Source organism: Theropithecus gelada, chromosome 12 (assembly GCF_003255815.1).
Source record: "Theropithecus gelada isolate Dixy chromosome 12, Tgel_1.0, whole genome shotgun sequence".
Lineage (NCBI taxonomy): Eukaryota > Metazoa > Chordata > Mammalia > Primates > Cercopithecidae > Theropithecus > Theropithecus gelada.
In genome coordinates this window covers 99,007,747-99,030,979 of record NC_037680.1, presented here as the reverse complement: position 1 = coordinate 99,030,979, position 23,233 = coordinate 99,007,747, and positions in this window count along the sequence as shown.

Here is a 23,233-nt window from a genome sequence, read left to right as displayed (position 1 = left end):
AGAACAAAAATAGGAGAACCAAAATCTGTCCAAATAATTTATTATATAAAAATGCTACCCTTTAAGGTTGCTCCTGTATTTACCTTCTATGAGATAAGATTTTATAAACTAAGTAAGATTTCTAAAAATTTACAAAGTCCCTCACAAATGTTTTCTAAATAAATACACAAAAAGAATAATCCTAAATATTTAAAAAGCTATATTAAAATGTTTATTGCAATTAAAATTATGATTCCTAAAAGTTTAAAGTTTCTTATTCATAAATATAATTCAACTTTATATCAAATTAGTTTATTAAACAATACACTAAAAGATAAAATATCACATTATTATATGACTATTCAGTCATTTTCAACAAAAAGTCCTAGTAGCATGAGATAAAAAGAAATATATTAATATGGTAAAGACCACACATAAAAATCCTGTGACAATCATAACAATCAATAATTAAGATGTTACTAGAAAATAACATCTTGAAGTCATTTCCATTAAAATTAGGATCAAGGAGTACTCCCATGGCTGGAGGCAGTGGCTCACGCCTGTAATCCCAGCACTTTGGGAGGCCGAACTCGGCAGATCATCTGACTTCCAGGAATTTGAGACCAGCATGGCCAGTATGGTGAAACCCCAGCTCTACTAAAAATACAAAGCTTAGCCCGGCATGGTGGTGCACACCTGTAATCTCAGCTACTCGGGAGGTTGAGGCAGGAGAATCACTTGAACTCGGGAGATGGAGGTTGCAGTGAGCTGAGATCACGCCACTGCACTTCAGCCTGGGTAACAAAGTGAGACTCTGTCTCAAAAAAAAAAAAAAAAGTATGCCCACAATTATAATATCCAGTTTTAACTGAAACAATGAGGGAAGGAAAACTCATTATAAATATTGAAAAATTAGAGACAAAAATGACTATATTACTATGTTTTCTTTTTTAAATTATTGTATATTCAGAAAAACTAAAGATAATAAACTTTTAAAAAAATAATAAATTGATAATGTAATTAGGCACAAGATATATGTACAAAAATACTCACAATAATCTTATTTTATAACAGCAATATGTTAGAAGTAGAAATGGAAAAAAAAATTCCATTCATATTAGCCAAACCAAAAGCAAACACACAAACAAAAAAACCTGCAACCCAAAATGGGCAAAGGTCCTTTATTTAGAAAACTATGATTTTTATTGAGGGATGTAAAATGAAATTTGAGCTAAGAGAGAAAGATTTTCTAATCCTGTGTGGAAATGGATGCAACAATTTAATGCAACCCCAGTTATAATATCAATGTTTTAAAGTAGATGAAACGAATATAAACTTTATGTGGAGGGATTAATATCTGAGAAAAGCCAGTAATTTTTGAGGAAGATGTATATATGTGTATGTGAACACAAACACAAGTGCAGGGAATAGATACTATCCTAATTTCCCAACTATTAAATTTCATGACAAACCTGCTATGATAAGATAGTATTCCTGTACACTAGCCTAAAACATTTTACATTTTAGTGTCTATGAAGTAATACTGAAAGAATCTAAGAACACTGTTTATAGTTATCAAGGTAACATAATTTTATTTTATTTTATCATTTTTGAGGCAGGCTCTGGCTCTGTTGTCTAGGCTGGAGTGCAATGGTGTAACAGTCATGGCTCACTGCAGCCTCCACCTCCTGGGCTCAAGTGATCCTCTCACCTCAGCCTCCGGAGTAGCTGGGACCAGAGGTGCACCACCATGCCCGGCTAATTTTTGTATTTTGAGTAGAGATGAGGTTTTGCTATGCTGCCCAGGCTGGTCTCAAACTCCTGAGCTCAAGTGATTTGCTGGCCTTGGCCTCCAACTGTGCCAGAATTATGCCAGGATTGTGCCAGGCGTAAGCCGCTGTGCGAGGCGCATAATAATTTTAATTAATTATTTATTTACTCCAATATAGAACAGTCTACCATGGTATATCATAGTGGAGATGTTAATAGAACAATGCAATAAAATAGAGAGAACACAACAAATCTGAGAATATATGGTAGCTTGATATATAACCAAGTTGGCATTTCAATTCAGGGTAATGAATAATTGAATACATGGTATTGGCATAATTTACTCTCCATCTGAAATGCACTTCCAAACAATAGAATTCCATACTTATTTTTTTTCATTACATGGGGAAAGATGTAGTGTATAAAATTGAAGAGCAAATGGTAGATTGGAGCAAAATAATTGCATTATATGTGACAGACCAAGTATCATTTCCTCCTACTACAAATTCCCCTTACTAAGCCTTAAGAAGACAAAAATAGAATGAAAGTATGGGGAATTTATAGAAGAAAAACTTCAGATCATAAAGAAACACTTGAAAATATTAATAGCTCCATTTATAGCATGGAAATGCAAGTAAAGCAAGATAATTTTTTAACCTCAGATTGTCTATTAAGAGCAACAGGATCTAATGTTGTTGAGGGTGGGGCTGCAACTAGCAATCTAACACATAGCTGATGAGAATGTCAATTGCTGAAGTCTTTTGTGAAATTGATATGAAAATGTCTACTAAAAATTAGAATACTCATGCTTCAAGGATTCCACTTGGAATTATGTATCCTATAGAAATAAAAACCAATAGGTAATAATATGTGTTTAAGGATTTTTATTATGACATTATCTACAAGGGAAAAAAAAAAAAGTCCACGTTTAAACAACGCACTGTCCATAAGAAATGAGTGAATAAATTATGGCACATCAATACCACATACTATAATGCAGCTATTTTTGTTTGTTTGTTTGTTTTGTTTTGTTTTGTTTTGAGACAGAATCTCTCTCTTGTTGCCCAGGCTGGAATGCAATGGTGCCACCTCGGCTCACTGCAACCTCCACCTCCGGGCTCGCCTCAACTTCCCGAGTAGCTGGGATTATAGGCACGTGCTACCACGCCTGGCTAATTTTTGCATTTTTAGTAGAGACAGGGTTTCACCATGTTGGCCAGGCTGGTCTCGAACTCCTGACCTCAGATCATCCGCCGGTCTCAGCCTCCCAAAGTGCTCGGGTTACAGGCATGAGCTACCGCGCCCAGCCTAATGCAGCTATTACAAAGGATGTTAGGTGTATATTTTGGCTCTGGAGATGCCCATGATATATTACTACATGAAAAAGACATTGTAGAACAAGGTAAGTGATATAATCCCATTTTCAAAAACAAATTCTATGTATATACATACATATATTTATGATATATATTAACATGAGCATTGAGAAAGAAACTTGTGCAGGAAAATGTTAACATCAGTTATCTTGGGGAGTGGCAAGTGGGATTCAACATGAGTAGAGGGCAGATTATTAGATTTTCTTAAGTGTTTCTATGTTGTTTGACTTGTTAAAGCATGTCACTCTTGTTATTACAAACACTAACAAAGTTTAAACAAAGCATCAATAGGGAAAATATTTCAAATATTGGTAATAGATTACTTTCCTCAGTTCTAGAAGGACAGCCTCCAAAAACCAAAGTACTGTTAGCAATAGGGACTGGGTCTCCAAGACTGATCACAGCCTCAGTATAGTTACTTATTAGCATTTTTTAGTAAGTTCCATTGCATCTTAAGTGGAAATATCTAAATCTCATATGAATTTGAAAGATTTATAGCAAGAAACTATTTAAAACAACTAAGCAGATTTAAAGGAGTAAAATATAGATACTAGGAAGATATTCCTACATTCTAATGAAGACTCACTAAAAATACTCAAAGAAAAAGCTAAAAACTTATTTAGAAAGAAAAATGCACAGTTAGAAATGATAGATGTAATGTGCTACAATCATACAATGAAATTCAGTTGACCTTTGAACAACACAAGAGTTGGGGATGCCCACCTCTGGCACAGCTGAAAATGCATATACCTTTCAACTCCCCCAAAATTTAACTATTAATAGCCTGCTGTTGACCTGAAGCGTTACCAATAACATCAACAGTTGATTCATGTGTATTTTGTATGTTACATGTATTATATACTATACTTTTACAATAAAGTAAGCTAGAGAAAAGAAAATGTTATTAAGAAAATCATAAGGAAGAGAAAATATATTTACTCTTCATTAAGTGGAAATGGATTGATGTGGTTTGGCTTTGTGTCCCCACCCAAATCTCACCCTGAATTATAATAATCTCCACGTGTAGTGGGAGGGAATCGGTGGAAGGTAATTGACTCATGAGGGTGGGGTTTTCCCATGCTGTTCTTGTGATAGTTAAAAGGTCTCACGAGATCTGATGGTTTTATAAAAGGAAGTTCCCCTGCACATGCTCTCCTGCCCGCTACCATATGAGACATGACTTTGCTCCTCCTTTGCTTTCCACCATGATTGTAGGGCCTCCCCAGCCATGTAGTACTGTGAGTTCATTAAACCTCTTTCCTTTATAAATTACCCAGTCTCGGATATGTCTTGATTAGCAGCATGAGAACAGACTAATATATGGATCATCATAAAGTTCTTCATTCTCACTGTCTTCACATTGAGTAGACTGAAAAGGAGGAGGAAGAAGAGGAGGGGTTGGTCTTGCTGTCTCGAGGGTGGCATAGGTGGAAGAGAATCTGTGTATTAGTTAGTAGACCTGCAAAGTTCCAATCCATGTTGTCCAAGGGTCAACTGTATTGTACTATGATTAAAAATTATGAAGATTTTATTTTAAAAACTTGGAAAATACTATAGTTATTAGCTTTAAAAAGCAGGATGCAAAACTCTGTATGCTTTTGATAACAACCAAAGAAAATGACAACAACAGCACAACTTCTGTGTAAAAAAAAGACTAAAAGGAAATAGACTAAAATATCAACAAGAGAAGGGGAATAAAGGGATTTTTGTCTTTTTTTCTGTTTCCTGAACTTTCCAAATATTTTGAAATAATTGCTATTACTACATAGCACTATATAATTATAAATGGAGTAGAACTTTATTTGATTATATGGATAACAAATATTTGAATTGTTATACATGGTACTTTATAATAATAAAGTTCTATGTAATATGCATAAATAATGACCTTTAATAGTTATTACATATAATATTTTATCCCTTAATAATAGTAATATTTAGTAAACAATAGTAACTATTGAGGAATAAATAAAGTGTCAGATATTTTAAGGCAATAAATAATATCTGGATAGTTAATCTCACCTTGTAATTGCATAAAATATTTATTTTCTACAGCTCAATGCTGAAACTTCATAGATAATTTGCTGAGACTCTTAAATATCATGCGTCATGAGCAGTGTGGAATTTCAGCCTCCATTAACTAACTAACCCCCCTGCAGTTCTGTGCTGGCATTCCTGTGCATTAGCCTAAAACAGTGTCTGTTTACAGTGTCCAGGATTTTTTAAAAAGTCATATTAGTAACATGAATGGAGCTGGAGGACATTATCCTTAGTAAACTAATGTAGAATCAGAAAACCAAATACCAATGCATTTTCTCACTTTTAAGTAGGAGCTAAATGATGAAAACACATGGACACATAGAGGGGAACAACTCCCATTGGGCCTATCAGAGGGTGGAGAGTGGAAGGAGGAAGAGGATCAGGAAAAAGAACTAATGGGTAGTAGGCTTAATACATGAATAATGAAATAATCTGTACAACAAACCCCCATGACACAAATTTACCTATGTAATAAACCTGCACATGTACCCCCGAATTTAAAAGTTAAGAAAAAGCCATATTGGCTGGGCGCGGTGGCTCAAGCCTGTAATCCCAGCACTTTGGGAGGCCGAGACGGGCGGATCACAAGGTCAGGAGATCAAGACCATCCTGGCTAACATGGTGAAACCCCGTCTCTACTAAAAAATACAAAAAACTAGCCGGGCGAGGTGGCGGGCGCCTGTAGTCCTAGCTACTTGGGAGGCTGAGGCAGGAGAATGGCTTAAACCTGGGAGGCGGAGCTTGCAGTGAGCTGAGATCTGGCCACTGCACTCCAGCCTGGGCGACAGAGCGAGACTCTGTCTCAAAAAAAAAAAAAAAAAAAAAAAAAAAAACAAAGAAAAAGCCGTATTAATTGTCAGTAAAAAAGTATGATTATGTTAATCCAGCATAGTATAATCTACCATGATATATCATGGTAGAAAGATTAAATAACTACCATATAACTGATGTAACACACAAAGTCAGAGTGGAAACATGAATATTGTCTTATACCATCTTACTGAACCATCACTACCCATCTCTTCATTTTCCAAACTGTAAACAGATATCATGTATCTGAATGATCTTGTTATTTAGATAAATAATGACAAGCAGGTAAAGTACCTAGTTGAATGTTGGTGCCATCTTCGTCATGTCCATTTGCCAACCAGCAAACTCAACAAGGAGACAGGAGAACTAATAATACCAAAAGTCAAGTTCCCTACCAGTACCTCTTCCATGTTTTTTTCGATCCTTCTAACTCACTAAATGAGAAACCTTTATATTATTAGGATGTATCCGAGAAAGGGATTTCACCTTGAGTCAAAAGGAACCCCAATAAAGGTATCAGGTCCAAAGGACACATTTTATAGTATCTACTGTGTACCAGGTTCTTTCAGTCATAAGGCAAAGAAGCCCCCTCACAAACTAAAGTAGGCAAAATAGGGAGGGATGTGGCAATAATTTAGAGCATCAGGGAAATCTCCCAGAATCTTAGGTCATCACAGTGCATGGGTGTAGAAACAGAAACATTTCTAAGCCAAGGCCTTGTCTCCATCTCTCAGGGCCTTGCTAACCTCATCTCCATGTAGCTCTGTTTCTTGCTTTCATTGGCTCTTATTCTCACTCTTGTCCTCTCTTCTCAAGCATCCTCTGCTTTTTCATCTCCTACTGGGCCCAATTTAGCCATGTTAGCCTCTATCTAAATGACCTTTCAGCTCAAGTGCCTCCCACAGACTAGAATTTCCCTCTGGGTTTCTTGGTTCAGATTTCAGATAGAGGGAATATGATTGTTGAATTCATGAATGAATATATGTATGAATGAGTCAATCAATCAATAAATGAATTCAGCGTTATTCTCCTTTGAGTAAGAACTTTTATTGAAAATAAATCCATTGAACTAATCTATTTGTCAAACAATGTTCATAGGTAGAAATTTATTGGGCCGTCTATTTCCTCGTGAAGGAAATTTTCTATGTAATATTTTAAGGGTTCTTTTTATGCTCCCAAACTATATCTACTAAATTTGTGTCATGTTGAAATAACTTTTTAAAGGATATTACTTATTCATTTTTAATTTTATGAGTACATGGTATATATATACATATCTTTGGAGCACATGAGATATTTTGATACAGGCATAAAGTGTGTAACAATCACATCAGGGTAAATAAGGCATTTCACCTCAAGCATGTATCATTTCTTTATGTTACAAACATTCCAATTCCACTATTGTAGTCATTTTTAAATATACAATAAAGTGTTTACTGTAGTCATCCTGTTGTGCTATCAAATGCTAGATCTCACTTATTCTATCCAACTATATTTTTGTACCCACTAACCATTCCTACTTCATCTCTCCCCTAACCACTACCCTTCCCAGTCTCTGGTAGCCATCATTCTATCCTCTATCTCCATGAGTTCAATCGTTTTACTTTTTAGCTTCCACAAATGAATGAAGACACGAGAAATTTGTGTTTCTGTGCCTGGCTTATTTCATTTAACATAATGTCCTCCACTTCTATCCACTCATCAAAATTTAATAAAACTGTCAACCTAAATAACAGACAGAGCTCTCTGAAAGAAAATAATATGTATTCAGGAATAGGATCACAATGGGAATTTGTGCATGGTTTACTATGGCATGCTTATTCCCATTGCAATGTTTATTCCTGAATAAACATCATTTTCTTTTAGAGTATCTCTCTGTTATTTAGGTTGTCAAAAGAAAACAGAATTTACATCCTATGGGTTAGGCACTTGTTAAGTACTTTTTTTTAATTTAGTCTTTATAATATCTACAGAGTATGAAGAAATTTAGGCTTAGAGGGTTTAGAAATCATTTTCACAGTGACACTGTGAAGGAAGGACTCCTACAGGTTTCTCTGGATCCATAGTTCATAAGCTTAGCTATAAAGTATATAAGTATATATACCTAGGTATATATACTTATATCTGTAAGTATTTAAGTAAAGTATATAAGCTTAACTATATAGCCTACTTTGTACTCCTCGGTGAAATAAGACATTTAAGCCCCGTGACATGGAGGTCTGGTTAGCACAGTATTTTGCTGAAGTTTTAGCAATCAGTTAACATTGTGACTGGTTAGCAGTTATTGTAGAGTTGGCAAAAGGGAGAGATAATATTTGTCATCTTTAAAGATCCTTTTAAGCACTTTAGATTTTTTAAACACTTGAAATTGATTGAGAGCTCTACATTTTGCAAGGAAGTGTTCATATCAGCCCAATGCCAATAGTAATTATAGTGTTAACAGGGCAGAGTTTAAGTGATGATCTTCCTTATCAGAGTGAAATCAACATGTGGAATTGTTTCTGACTTGCAAATCTTAAATATGGCATTTCTGAATTTCAATTCTAATTGCCACATCATTAAAAAAATTTAGCCACACTTTAAATATATATAAATTCAAAGCAAAATCCAATTTATCATTTTAATGTGTACTTTCCTTTGGATTATTTGTGATTATTTTTATTTTGATGCTCTTGAGTATAATACTTCGTTAATTATCACAAATAAAATACTGTATCATTGAATGTTCACTTATATTTTACTATAAAATGTGACTCCGGCCGGGCGCGGTGGCTCAAGCCTGTAATCCCAGCACTTTGGGAGGCCGAGACGGGCGGATCACGAGGTCAGGAGATCGAGACCATCCTGGCTAACACGGTGAAACCCCGTCTCTACTAAAAAATACAAAAAACTAGCCGGGCGAAGTGGCGGGCGCCTGTGGTCCCAGCTACTCGGGAGGCTGAGGCAGGAGAATGGCGTGAACCCGGGAGGCGGAGCTTGCAGTGAGCTGAGATCCGGCCACTGCACTCCAGCCTGGGCGACAGAGCCAGACTCAGTCTCAAAAAAAATAAAAATAAAAATAAAAAAATAAAAAAAAAATAAAATGTGACTCCCTTGGCCTTATGATGTGACATCACAGTAGTTATCTTTTTGTGCATCCTCTTGTCTCCACATAGCACTTTTATCCCTCCCAGTCTAAAGATTATCTTCATAAAGAAAGATATGTCTTCATTATCCACATAATGGGCTCATTTCTCCATTTCCCTTTGGATATGAATGTGAGTCTGAAACTGCATTACATTATTTATAATTTCATGCTGCATCTCTTAAGTGAGCTAAGCTCTAACTTCAACACAGGCAATTTACAGTTTTTACTAAATCATGGTTTAGTTTTGTTTTTGTCTTTTCCTTCTTTTTCTTCTGTTCTGCAAGGATCTTAACTCTAACAGGCAGAGTTCAGGTACAGCATTTTATAACATCATAGTATCTTACATCACTGAGGTTTTCTATGTCATAAAAAATTATTTCTTTGGCCAATATCATCTGGTATGAATCTAACTCTAATACCTTCCTTGGGCCTGCAGTTTCTTTTACTGACCTTGCTTAAATTTCAAGTGTACCCTGAGTTTGTAGATGTATTCAGAGAAAAATCAAAGATGAAAGTGACTTTAATATTTGAGTGTTGGGCAGAAATTTTGCAAAATTTATACCTGGCTGTTATTTTATTTTTCAAATTAGGCTGAACTTTGCTAGAATTCATCTGAATTTATCACTCAAGTTTTTCCTTCCCAACTAACTGTAACAAAAATATTCTTCTTTTTTTCTCCAAGAGTGTTCAAAATACCAATTCTCAATCTATGAAGTACAAAAAGTGAAAGCTTCTTAAAGGCTTAATGGAAAAAGATTCATTGAGGAAAATAATATTAGCTCATAAAATATTCCCTAGGTTAGGTGTTTTATCAACCCATAGAACTATCAGACTAGTGTTCTGAGCTCTTTGTAAGGTCGCTGTGTTTCCTTATTGCTATGCTTATATCAAGGTTTCTAGAAATAGCAATTTCATTTCCAGCAATACATTGAGTCAATAATTAAAATAACAAAACAAGGTGTATCTGTGTTTCTCACTCCCCTGGAAACTGTACTATCTGAAGCAGGGGCTCTTTGCTTCTGCCTAAATGTGTTTGGACTCCCCCGTATTTGTCAGTTATCTTGTAAGGTAGAAACCAGCAATAACCACTTAACAGCTACATTACTATATCCCTTATTTTAATTAATGTCTCTTCCCCCAGGGTACATATCGAGATGATGGCATCTGTTCTGAATAGCTTCCATCTGGAGAGCTACAGTTCTAATTTTTCCACTTGCATATGTAAGATTCATTGTCATGAAGTAGTTTTAAAAATGGTAATAAATATTTGACTTAGTTATCCTACAGAAAATTTCAGCCTTTTAAAACTGCAAGCTGAGGAAAGGAAACATGACATTGGTGTAAGTAAAGCAGTTCTCTTTTTTTTAGAGCAACATAACTAATGTTATTTGTCAGTATGGTTTGGACTTGTCGCAATAATTGATTAATAAATTGCCCATTTACTGCCATCCCCATAGTAGAATCCAACATGTACTGTGACTGTTCAATAATGTACATTTTAATTAATGATTTCTTTTCTTTGAAACTGAAATGTCAATATGATTATAAGCGTGTATGCTGAGGACAGAGTTCAACAGAGCCTCTTAATAACAAAGCTAAAAGGGAAGGTAACAGCTTGCTTGCCACATGAGGCTGTGGATCAATTAAACCAGCTCCCTCAAGTGTTCAATGTTGTGGAGAAAGAACTGTCAAGAATCCTATATACTCACAAATAAGTTCCTCATCACTTTGTGTTGTACGTGTTGACTGTTGCTATAATCCATTTAATAGATACTTGGGTCTTTATTTTATGCTCAGAACTTGCCTCTGTGGGCATCACTTATATTTTGTAGCAGCTTTGCCCCAGTAGGCAACATGCGTGGTTAGATCAGATGGTACTATGTTTGATACTGAATTACTCTTTATTATAATAGATCTAAGACCTTGTGTAAATTGCTTAACTGAGCCTCAGTTTCTTCATCTATAAAATAGGTATTTAATGAGGCAATATCTTAAAGTACCAAGCACAAAAAGGTATTCAACAAATGAGAACTATTATTTTCTCTTAGGGTATCGACATCCAACCTGGTTCAATATCTGGATTATGTTATATTTATTTATTTATTTTTAGAGATAAGGGTCTCACTCTGTTGCCCAAGCTGGAGTGCTGTGGCATGATCATAGCTCACTGCAGCCTCAAACTCCTGGGCTCAAGTGATCCTCTTGCCTCAAGCCTCTTGAGTAGCTGGGATTACAGGCATGAGCCACCACATCTGACTGGATTATGTTATGTTTAAAGGAGATAGAAGTTTATTCTTGTGTGGTCCTTTGGGAAAATTGTGTCATAAAACTCCAGATTTTTTATAATGAGTCTTTGTAAGTTTTTTAATTAAGGGCAGGATAGGAAATCCTTACTTTTAAAAAAATTCAATATGGCATCCACATATGGAGCACATACATTTTTCACTCCCTTCCCTTCAGAAATCCCATTAAAATTATAGCACAGGAATAAAAAGGGAATAAAAGCTAAGCTATTCAGAGGGGGACCTTCACAGATGAGAGAGTTCAATAAATTTTTGGAAGACAACAGCATATAGAAGATGATAGTTTAAAAAAAATAGTTAGGGAAACTGCTATGGGAGTTTCATAGGAGAGGTGAGTTTCTCACAGGTAGCATATTACTGGGTCATGTTATTTTTATCTAGTTAGTCTGCATCTTCTTAATGAAAAGCTTAATAATTACCATGTTTACACTCGTGGTAATTATTGATATGTGAGGGCTCATTCCTGTATTTTTATTAATTGGTTGCTGGTTGTTTTGTGTATCCTTTGTTCTTTTCTTTCTCTCTTATTGTTTATCATTATGATATGGTGACTTTCTGTAGTGGTAACATTTGAGTCCTTTCTCTTCATTTGCGTGTTTGCTCTACCAGTGGGCTTTATACTTCTGTGTTTTTTCATGATGGTAGATACCGTTCCTTTGCTTCCACATGTAGGACTCCCTTAAGCATTTTTTTTAAGGCCAGTCTAGTGGTGATGAATTCCCTCAGCTTTTGCTTTTCTGGGAAAGACTTTATATATCCTTCATTTATGAAGGATAACTGTGCTAGGTATAGTAACTTTGGCTGGCATTTTATTTTTCTTTCAGCACTTTGAATATATCATTCCATTTTCTCCAGGTCTTAAGATTTCTGCTGAGAAATCTGCTGTTAGTCTGATGGCGGTTCCCTTATAAGTTACTAGACACATTTCTCTTGCTGGTTCTAGAATTATCTCTTTGTCTTTGTCTTTCAACAGTTTGACTATAATGTACCATGAAGAAGACCTTTTTGAATCGTATCTATTTGGGATCTCTGAGCTTCCTGAATCTGGATGTCTAAATCTCTTGCTAGACTAAAAATTTTCAGCTATTATTTCATTAAATAGGTTTTATATTCTTCTAGTTTTCTCTTTGCCTTCTGAAATACTGAAAGTGCAAATATATGGTTGCTTTATGTTGTCTCATATGTCACATAGGCTTTTGTTCATTTGTTTTTATTAATTTTTCTTTGTTTTTGTCCAACTGGGTTTTTTCAAAACACCAATCTTCAAGTTCTGAAATTTGTTTTTCTTTTTGGTCTAGTCTATTGTTAAAGCGTTTTAATGTATTTTATGTTTCATTTAACGAGTTCTTCAGTTCCAGAATTTCTGGTCTTTTTTTTTTTTTTTTTTTTTTATGATATCTGTCCCTTTGGTAAATTTCTCATTCATATCCTGAATTGTTTTTCTGATTTCCTTATATTGTTTTTCTGACTTCTCTTAAGTCGCTGAGCTTCCTTAATGTCATAATATCATTGTTTTTCATAAATTTCTTTTTCATTGAAATCTGTTGGTGGAAAGTTAAATTTGTTCCTTTGGAGGTGTCATATTTCCTTGTTTTTGTTTGTTTTTTCATGTTTCTTGTGTCCTTACATTGATATCTGTGCAGCTGGCATAATAGTCACTTCTTCCAACTTTTAAAATTTGCTTTCACAGGGGAGAAATTTTTTCTGAAGATATATCTATGATATTGGTTGGTTAGGACACTTAGGCTTTGATTCTAGGTTTGAGCAGTAGTGTGGTCTCCATATGATTTCTTTGGCTATAAACAGTGTCAATAGTGTCTATGATTTCTTTAGCGACTTGGGGGCTGTTATTAGTGGGGGCTGTGGTAAAGTTTTGCTGTGAACAGGCATGTCAGGTGAGCCAATCTTCAGATTCCAGTGGTGACAGCAGCAGTCCAAGCATCCCTGTCCTTGGGCCCCATGGTAGTATACGCTGGCACTGGTGTTAGTGGGTTCAGGTCAGCTGCTTATTGGGACACCAGGAGGATTTCTTGGGTGTCAGCAGTCACAGCAGTGAGCCACATGGATGGGAGCGTCCTTGGGCCCCTGGGCATCAAGTATGGCATGGGTGATGGCAGTAGCAGTGGCAGGACAATCTCTGGCTGTGCTGGTGTTGGTGCTGACTGTGTTGGGCAGGGTAGGCTAGTTCCTAGGCCTGCAGGTGGGGCATACAAGTGGGGGGCAGCTGTGGTGGTAGTGGCAGGTTGGTGGGCCTTTCCTCAGGCCCCTGAGAGGGGTGCTTAGGTGCCAACAGTGGTAGATGAAGTTGGGAAATCCCAAAGCACCCAGACATCATGCTCAGGCAACAGGGCAAGGGGGATGGAACTGGGTCAGGTGGACCTATCTTCAGGCCCCCTTAGTGGTGCATGTGGGTGCTGGCTGTGGTAGGCAGGAATGTAGTGATCCCCAGGCCATTGGCAGAATGCCTGGGTGGGAGCAGCAGCAGCTGTGCTATGACCCTGCTGCTAGAGAGGGCAGTGTTGCTTTCAGTGGCAACAGTAAGGTGGCTGGGCAGCACATATTTTGGCCTCAGGTGGCTGCTATAAGTGAGGTAGCCTTTTTTTGGGATGCCTTTAAATGCACAGTGCCCCTGCTGCTGGAGGCAGCTGGGTTGCTGCCAATGGCTTGCATTTTGGCCTTGGCAGCAAAGCCAGCTGTGGTGGTGAATAAAGGTGGAGAATGTCAATGGGGCTCCAGGGATGTGAAGATAGGGGGGCTACTGGGCCCTCCAGCAGAATACAGTATGATAGGGGCTGTGTTCTCAAAATGGTGCCTTCCTGTAGCTGCTTAGGATTTAGGAGCTGTATAGCCCTGTGGTGAGCTTCCTCTCAGAAGGAATACTGTGGTATTGTCTCCAGGCAGCTCCTTATGTTAGTCTCAGGGGCTGCTTGAGTTGAATGGCTCAGGGTCTGGGCTAGGATTTCAGGAGTCCATGGTAAGAAGGTGGACCTGTTGGGGTTTCTCATTCACCCTTTTCCCACACTGAAGAACTACTCCAAGCTCCTAGAGGTCCCTGCTGAGAGGCCTACTCGCTTCCCCCTCCTTCCTTGTCTTACGTGTTTTCTGTCACTTCTCTGTTAAATTCCAGCATATTCTCTCTCTCTCTCTCTCTCTCTCTCTGATCTATTTGAAGTGTAATTATGTAGCCACTATTTTGGTTCTTCATGGAGAAGGCAGCTCCAGATGCCTCTGGTCAGCCATCTTGAAGGCCCTCCTTGGTTTATTAGATTAATAATCTGGCCAGCTGGGATACAGTCATGTACCTGTCTTTCATGTATTTGCATAGTTTCAACATACTCTGTCCCTTTAGTTCAATATGCAAATGTGCCTTCTTTCAAAAGAAACAATAGCAACTCTGGTGAAGAAAATTTGAGTTTAAACCAGAAGTGGATTTACCATGAAACTAATGAAGCTTAAGTTTCAAGGCCCCTCATTTGAACTTGAAGTGTTCCTATGTCCATATGTTCTCATAAAATTCACAGGAATATATTTTAACTGCAAATCTTTGAGACCATTGTTTCTTTCCACTTTCCACTTCAACTTCCCCTTGTTAAGGTTAGGTAGCATCGAAGAAGCCATGGGCATTTTTGGACCATGTCTAAGGAAGTTGATCTTTGGTTTTGGGTTAGTGAAGTATTTATGAAGTTCACAGATTCTTCCATGTAGAGGTTAGCTGTCCCAGTGCAAAAAACAATTTTCACTCCTAATCTTACCACTCCCTATATCTGTGCATCTAACTTTATAAAAGGAATGTGAAGGGCCCCATATAACCCTCATAATATGCCACAATATTAGGGACACCAAAGAGAAGCTGGTCAGTGACTGTCGTCAATTCAGAGTACTTAAAATTACTCCCTACAACAAGCAAATCCCTAAAATGCCTTGAAATTTTATAGCTCATATATGAAATTCACTTGAGAGAAGTGTTTCTAAAATTAATAATAATCCTAAAAATGTATGCACCAATACCAACAAGTTGTGAAGCCAAAAGGAACCTTTCCATACTATTAATTGTTTAAAAATATGTTGTTTGATCCACCATGCTAGAAGAAAGACTGATTTCTTCTTCTAGTCTCCCACAGAAAGTATGACAAAATTCTTGTGGCATGAATAGACAATCAAATAGTATGCAGACAAATAATTTTATTGAGGGGTATGTCAGACAGCTAATTAGTTAAAAAAAATTTTTTTTTCTGGTCTTTGAGATCTTTCCTGAATTTGTCAACTTGAAATGTTTTGTTGTGGCAGTGGTTTATTTTGTAATTCTAAATAAATACTTAACTTCTTACCAAGTAGTTTTAATTATTTTTCTTAAAAAGGACCTCCAAAATGGTATAAGCTTTAGGTCCACAGGCTTGCACCTGGTTGAAGTGAGTACCTCACCCACGCACTCTGATAGTGGATGGGAAAGAACCTAATGGATCTGCCCTTTACAGCTGCCTCAGTCTCCTGAAAACCAAATCTGCTTATTATTAAGTCAGCAAATGCACAGTTGATGGATTGTAATGACTCTGAAGGAATCTGTGTGGCCAGAAAGATAAATAATACATTGTTTAAAGGTTTTTGAACTCTTATAATGTTTTGGAAGAAGACATTCTTTAAAACACAAAAGAAATTAAGAGGAGGATGTATCATGGTCAGAGAGAAAAATACATAAACAACCAATTATGATTAACCATGCTAGATGAAAGGTGATTTGTCTCTTATTTCCAACTATGGGAAATACTACAAAAACATCATCATGTGAAGTGTCAACTAAGCAGATACCATCTAACAGAGGCAGTCTATCTTGACTGAATATATCCTTAGAATCTGTTTGTTTCTTTTCAGCAAGGGTACTGCTTCATGTAGGATGGTACATGGCTTCATATAGATGATGCAAATGGCATATGGAAGAAATTACCTGTTTCTTTATTGTTAACACATCCGGTTCTCCATGCATGTCGAATCTCACTCCCAGCTTTAGCCCTTTATAGGTATAAAGGGAGAAGTTGATTCCTGTGTCGGTAGATGTGCTCCTTTGTCTTATGCACTTTCTCTCCTGCACCACTTTGAAACATCTCAATATTTTTAATGCAGCATCTGAATCTGTTTCTTTAAAATTCTCTTCTCTTAAGGCTTTTAGTCATACCTTAGATACAGGTTTACTAAAAAAAATTTTTTGAGGCTGTAAAAGTTTGATAAACACTTGTTTATACCACATCGAACTGATTTATTTACATCTTTGTAACAGTACTTCTCAGAGCCTTTAATAATCATTCTCTGAGTAGAAAATATAGAATGTAGTTTGGATACTTCCCAAATTATTTGATGACAAAACCTTTTTTTTGAGGAACTAATATTTTAGAGACCATAATTTTAGGAAATTCTGCTTTAGATTATAATGAAATAAGACAATGGAATTTAAATGCTTTGTTTAACGTAAAAAACAAAAAAAAAGGTACTATGATAATAACTATTATTATTATTATTACTATTATTATTATTATTAAGACTACCATGTTCAAAGGAATCAATTGGTTCTCTCATTCTTTTCTAATAGGAGTCATTTAAGCTGTGTATAGACTGAAAAGAAGATGCACTAAGACAAACATATGCACTTGCATAATTTTCTGCTGTAATAGTTTTGTTTTACAAAGAGATTGAGAAAAATTATACAAGCTTCTAGCTATCGAGATTCTTCCTGTGGCCTCAGCAGTTTTCACTATGTTTTTAAGATTCTTCACTGAATTTATCAAAGAACAGTGACTATCAATGTAATCCCTATCAGAATTCCAGTACATTTTTTGCAAATGTAGAAAAATTCATTCTAAAGTTCATATGGAATCTCAAGGGGCCCTGAATAGCCAAAACAAATCTAGAAAAGAAAAACAAAGTTAAAGCACTCACACGTCCTGATTTGAAAACATATTACAGAGCTACAGAAATCAAAACAATATGGCACTGTCACAAACACAGACAAATAGACCAACGGAATAGAGAGCCCAAGCTGGGCATAGTGGCTCACGCCTGTAATCTCAGCACTTTGGGAGGCCGAGAGGGGCAGATCACCCTAGGTCAGGAGTTCCAGAGCAGCCTGGTCAACATGGTGAAACCCCAATCTCTACTAAAGATACAAAAATTAGCTGGGTGTGGTGGCGCACACCTGTAATCCTAGCTACTCGGGAGGCTAAAGCAGGAAAATCACTTGAACCCAGGAGGTGGAGGTTGCAGTGAGCCAAGATTGTGCCAGCACACTCCAGCCTGGGAAAAAGAGGAAAACTTTTAAAAAAAAAAAAAAAAAAAAAAAAAATAGAGAGCCCAGAAATAAACCCATGTGTATAATCAAATGATCTTTGATTGGGGTGCCAAGATCACTCAAGGGGGAAAGAACAGAGAAATAGATAAATGGTACTGAGAAAACTGGATATACATTTGCAAAAGGATGAATTTGACTTTTATTTTATACCATATACAAAAATTAAATCAAAATGAATTAAAGACATAAAAGTAAGACATAAAATTATAAAACTTGTAGAAGAAAATATAGAAGTGAAGCTTCATGACACTAGACTTGGCAATGATTGCTTGGATACAATACCAAAAGCACTGGCAATAAAAGCAAAATAGATAAATGGGACTGCATCAAACCTAAAAACTTCTGCACATCGAAGGACACAATCAACATAATGAAAAGGCAGCCTATGGGATGGGAGAAAGTATTTGCCAATCATATATTTGTAGGGGTTAATATCCAGAATATGTCAGGAATTCCTACAATGACTCAATAACAAAAAAATTAAATAACCTAATTAGAAAATGGGCCAAGGCATTGAATAGACATTTCTTCAAAGATGATATACAAATGGCTAACAGGCATATGAAAAAAGTTGCTCAATATCACTAATCATTAGAGAAATGCAAATCAAAACCACAATGAAATTTCACCTGAGACCCATTAGCACGGCTATCAACAACGACAACAACAACAACAACAACCCAAAAAAACCAAAATAATAAGTGTTGGCAAGGATGTGGAAAAATTGGAGTACTTACATACTACTGGTGAAATTGTAAAATGATGCAACTGCTATGGAAAACAGTATGAAACTTTCTCAAAAAAACTAAAAATAGAACTGCCCTATGATCCAGCAATCTCAATATGTCCAAAAGAACTGAAATCAGTATATTAAAGAGATATCAGCACTCCCATGTTCAAAGCAGCGTTATTCACAATAGCCAAGAGGTGGAAGCAACCCAAAATGTCCACTGATGGCTGAATGGATAAACAAAATGTGATATACACATACAATGGAATATCATTCTGCCTTAAAAAGGAAGGAAATGCTAACACATGCTACAACATGAATAAGCCTTGAGGAGATTATGCTAAGTAAAATAAGCCAGTAACGAAAAGACAAAAAGCATATAATTCCACTTATATGACATATATAAGTGGTGAAGTTTACTTTTAATGGCAAGAACTGCAATTACTTTTACACCAAACTAATAGAAACAGAAAGTAAAATGATGGTTACCAGGGGCTGGGGGGAGTAGGGAAAAGGCATTTGTTCTTTAGTGGGTATAGAGTTTCTGATTTGAAAGATAAAAAGCTCTGGATATCTGTTTCATAGCAATGTGAATATACTTAGCATTACTGGACTATACACTTAAAAATGGTTACGATGATCAATTTTATGTTATGTGTTTTACACACACACACACACACACACACACGACAACCATAAATAAAACAGTGACTGTCTGGTAGCTACTCAAAGATGAATGAAGGTCATTTATAACTAGACTTTCTAGAACAATTGACTTTTTTTTTTTTTTTTTTTGTGACAGAGTCTCACTCCATCACCTAGGCTGGAATGCAGTGGCACCATCTCGGCTCACTGCAACTTTCACTTTCCAGGTTCAACCGATTCTCTTTCCTCAGCCTCCCAAGTAGGTGGAATTACAGGCGCCCACCACCATACCTGGCTAAGTTTTGTATTTTTAGTAGAGACGGGGTTTCGCCATGTTGGTCAGGCTGGTCTCAAACTCCTGGCCTCAAGTGATCCACTCACTTTGGCTTCCCAAAGTGCTGGGATTACAGGTGTGAGCCACTGTGGCTGGTCTACAGTTAACTCGAACAATTCAGAGGTTAGGGGAACCAGCCCCCTGTTGAGTCAAAAATCTGCATATAACTCTTGAGTCCCCAAAAACTTAACTACTAAAAGCCTACCATTGACCGGCAGCATTGACCGGCAGCTTTATAGATAATATAAATACTTGATTCACACATATTTTGTATATGTTTTATATACTGTATTCTTATAATAAAGCAAGCCAGAGAAAAGAATATTATTAAGAAAATCATGAGGAAGAGAAAATATATTTACTATTGATTAAGTGGAAGTAAATCATCATAAAGGTCTTCATCCTTGTCATCTTCACATTGAATAGGCTGAGGAGGAGGAGGAAGAAGGGTTGGTCTTACTGTCTCAGGTGTGGCAAAAGAGGAAGAAAATCCATGTGTAAATGGACCCATGCAATTCAAACTCATGTTGTTCAACTGTACTTCTCTTTCTGTGTACCTTTGTTCACTTTTGTTCTAATCAAATGAGTTCTTTTAATAAATTCCCCTTGGAGCCAGGATACTTAAGAGATTATAAATAGATGGTATACGTATATAAAGGGTGTTAACAAGTGAGAAATTGACACCAAGTCTGAAATGTTTTCATTTGATGTTTCCTTTCAAATTTTGCAACTGGTGATCATACACCTCAAGGACTGCTTGGCCACACAGTCTGTGATGACTTTTACTACTTAGATCTTTGCGAAGTATCAAAGAGACTAGAGTCTCAGAAGCTGGGCCATCTCCTCACCTCCCACAGTCCGTGGGAACCTGCAATACCTCTTCTTTCAGTCAAAGACTTGATTAGACTTAACACCATCTTTGGCTTTTATTCTCCCTCAAGGTCAAGACGATCCCTGGTGTCAGGTTGGGAACTTGAGTGCCTTTAGCATTTCACAGCACTAGGGCAGCCTTTTGAGTTTTGAGAATCATTGCTTTGATAGAAGTGCCAGGACAAATAAAGGTAAGAAATGCAATACCATTGCAGCTTCATTTACTCCTATTTGTGGCGTCCAAGAAGGTGTATTTCTTTATATTAAAAGTGCTGTGTTTTACTTTTATTTCTCAAAGAGAATATTCATAGCTCAAAGCGAAAAAGCTTTTGCAACTTCAACACACATTTTTGACCTGATAAAGTGTTTTTATATTAATAGCATCAAATAAAAGGGTAGAATTATAAGAGGGAAACATTTTTCTGGCAACAATGCAGACTTGATTGAAAGAGTCACAGGCTGCAGAATGACCTTTGAGAAACAAAGTGCATTGCATGCATTTCCATTTGATCTTGCCTTTGGCATACAAAGTGTAGCAAATATTAGAAGGGAAAAAGGTATTTTAGAATTGAGCCTGTAGCTGCTTGGCATAGAAGGCATACGTTAATGAATGGCTTCCAGAGATTGAGGTAGGGCAATCATTTTCCCAGGTGAGGAGATGGCCCAGCTTCCTAGACCTGCATCTTTTAAAACTTTGCACAAAGATCTGAAAAGCAAAAAGCTTCAGAGACCATGTATAGATTAGAAACAGGTATTTAAACAGGTATTTCTTCCACAGTGGATTTAGTAATTCTTACAAAATCCACTGTGGAAGAAGCTCCTATTTTTCCATTCTGCCATTTTCCCATTATTCGTTTTATTATATAGCATTGATAAGCTCCCATATTTCTTCATCTGCTTTGGTCCATGCAGTCTGAGTCTTGGAGCAATGATATCACCAGTGTCTTGAGTGATAAGGGCAGTGGTCTGAGGCCTGAGCAGTGCCTGTGGAGAATGGAGAGAGGAAGAGAAGGACTCCTAGGACTCCTGGGCAGTGAGCTCAACCTTGATTTTCCTCCCTGTTTCAAAAAGGGGACATCTGGGCTCCCATCCCGCTTCAGCGCTTCCTTGAATTCTTTCCGTTTTGTTTTTGTTTTGAGATAGAATCTTGCTCTGTCACACAGGCTAGGTACAATGGTGCAGTTGTGGCTCACTGTAGCCTTGAACTCCTGTACCCAAGGGATCCTCCCTCTCCAGCTTCCCTTTGTAGCTGGGACCAGATGTGCACACCACCACCCTTGGCTAATTTTTATCTATTATTATATTTTGTAGAGATAGGAGCTGGCCATATTTCCTAGGTTGGTCTTGAACTCCTGGCCTCAAGTGATTCTCCCACCTCTGCCTCCCAAAGTGCTGAAATTAAAGGTGTGAACCACCACCATTAGCCTTCCTTGATTTCTTTTTCCTTCCTTCCTTTCTTCCTTCCTTCCTTCCTCCCTCCCTCCCTCCTTCCCTTCCCTTCCCTTCCTCCTTCCTTGCTTCCTTCCTTCCTTCCTTTCTTTCTTTCTCTCTCTCTTTCTTTCTCCTTCCTTCCTTCCATTCCTTTCCTTTCCTCTTCCTTCTCTCTCTCTCTCTTTCTTTCTCTTTCTCTCTCTCTCTCTTTCTCTCTCTCTCTCTTTCTTTCTTTCTGTCTTCTTGGCTGCCCAGGCTGGAGTGCAGTGGTGCACTGCAGCCTCAAACTCTATAGCTCAAGGGATCCTACTGCCTCAGCCTCCCGAGTAGCTAGGACTATAGGCATGTGCCATCACATCTGGCTAATATTTTAGTTTTTTGTAGAGACAATCTCTCTGTGTTGCCCAGGCTAGTCTTGAACTTCTGTCTTCAAGTGGTCCTCCTGCCTCTACCTCCCAAAGTGCTGGGATTACAGGTGTGAGACACTGCACCCGGCTGTAGACTTCTTGAAGATGGCAGAGAACAAAAAAGACCAAAGGAAAAAAAGTGAACAAAAGAACTAGATTCCAGATCATTTTCTCCAGTCCCTCAAAACTAATGTGCTTAGTGAGGTCTTCAAAAATGTAGGCATTATTTGTGCTATTTTTGTACAGATGATCCCAATTTTGAGTGTGTCTCTAAGATTGATGACTGTTATGAACATTTTTAGATATCATGGAAGATAGTAGTATAATGATCTTCTGTATCCCCATCATCTAACTTTACCCATTTTCATACATTATGACAGTCTAATTGTTGATTCACTGCTGTTTACTAAAGTCCATGCTTTAATCAGATCTCCTTAACTTTTCCCTAATGCTCTTTTTCTGCTCTAGGATTCCCTCCAGGATATTACTACATCACATATAATCATCCTGCCTCCTCAGGCTCCTCTTGACTCGTCTATTAAATTATTGGGTCCAGGAGGCCAGGTATTTTATCACTAGCACCAGTGGCTTCTGGAATAGGACCTCAATAAATGTTGATTGAATAGACCTTGTTTCTATTTTAAAATGCCATGGCTTTGATTGAATCATCTAGTACCTGCTTCTGAGTGGCATGATCTGCCTATATATATTTTCCTCCAATACCTATAGTGAGATTTCACTTTGTCCTGGTGCTTTATGCAGGGATTTATTTATTGCAACTAGTAGATCAATAATGTGTGATTAAATTCATAGGACAGGCATCTGCCTGGTCTTCTTGACTGAGCTACTACCTGTGTCTCTATCTCTGAAATAACAGAAGAGATGCATGAGAACTACTTTGCTCTTATTGGCTGTGTCATCTTGAGCTGATTACATAAACTTTCTAAGCCTCTCTCACAGTGCTTCATATGAATTACTGAGATCAGGTATAGGAACCGCTGACATAGATAATACTGAGTGTTAACAGCAGCCCAGGAGTCTTTGTGTGTTATGGGTACAGCATATTCAATCTTC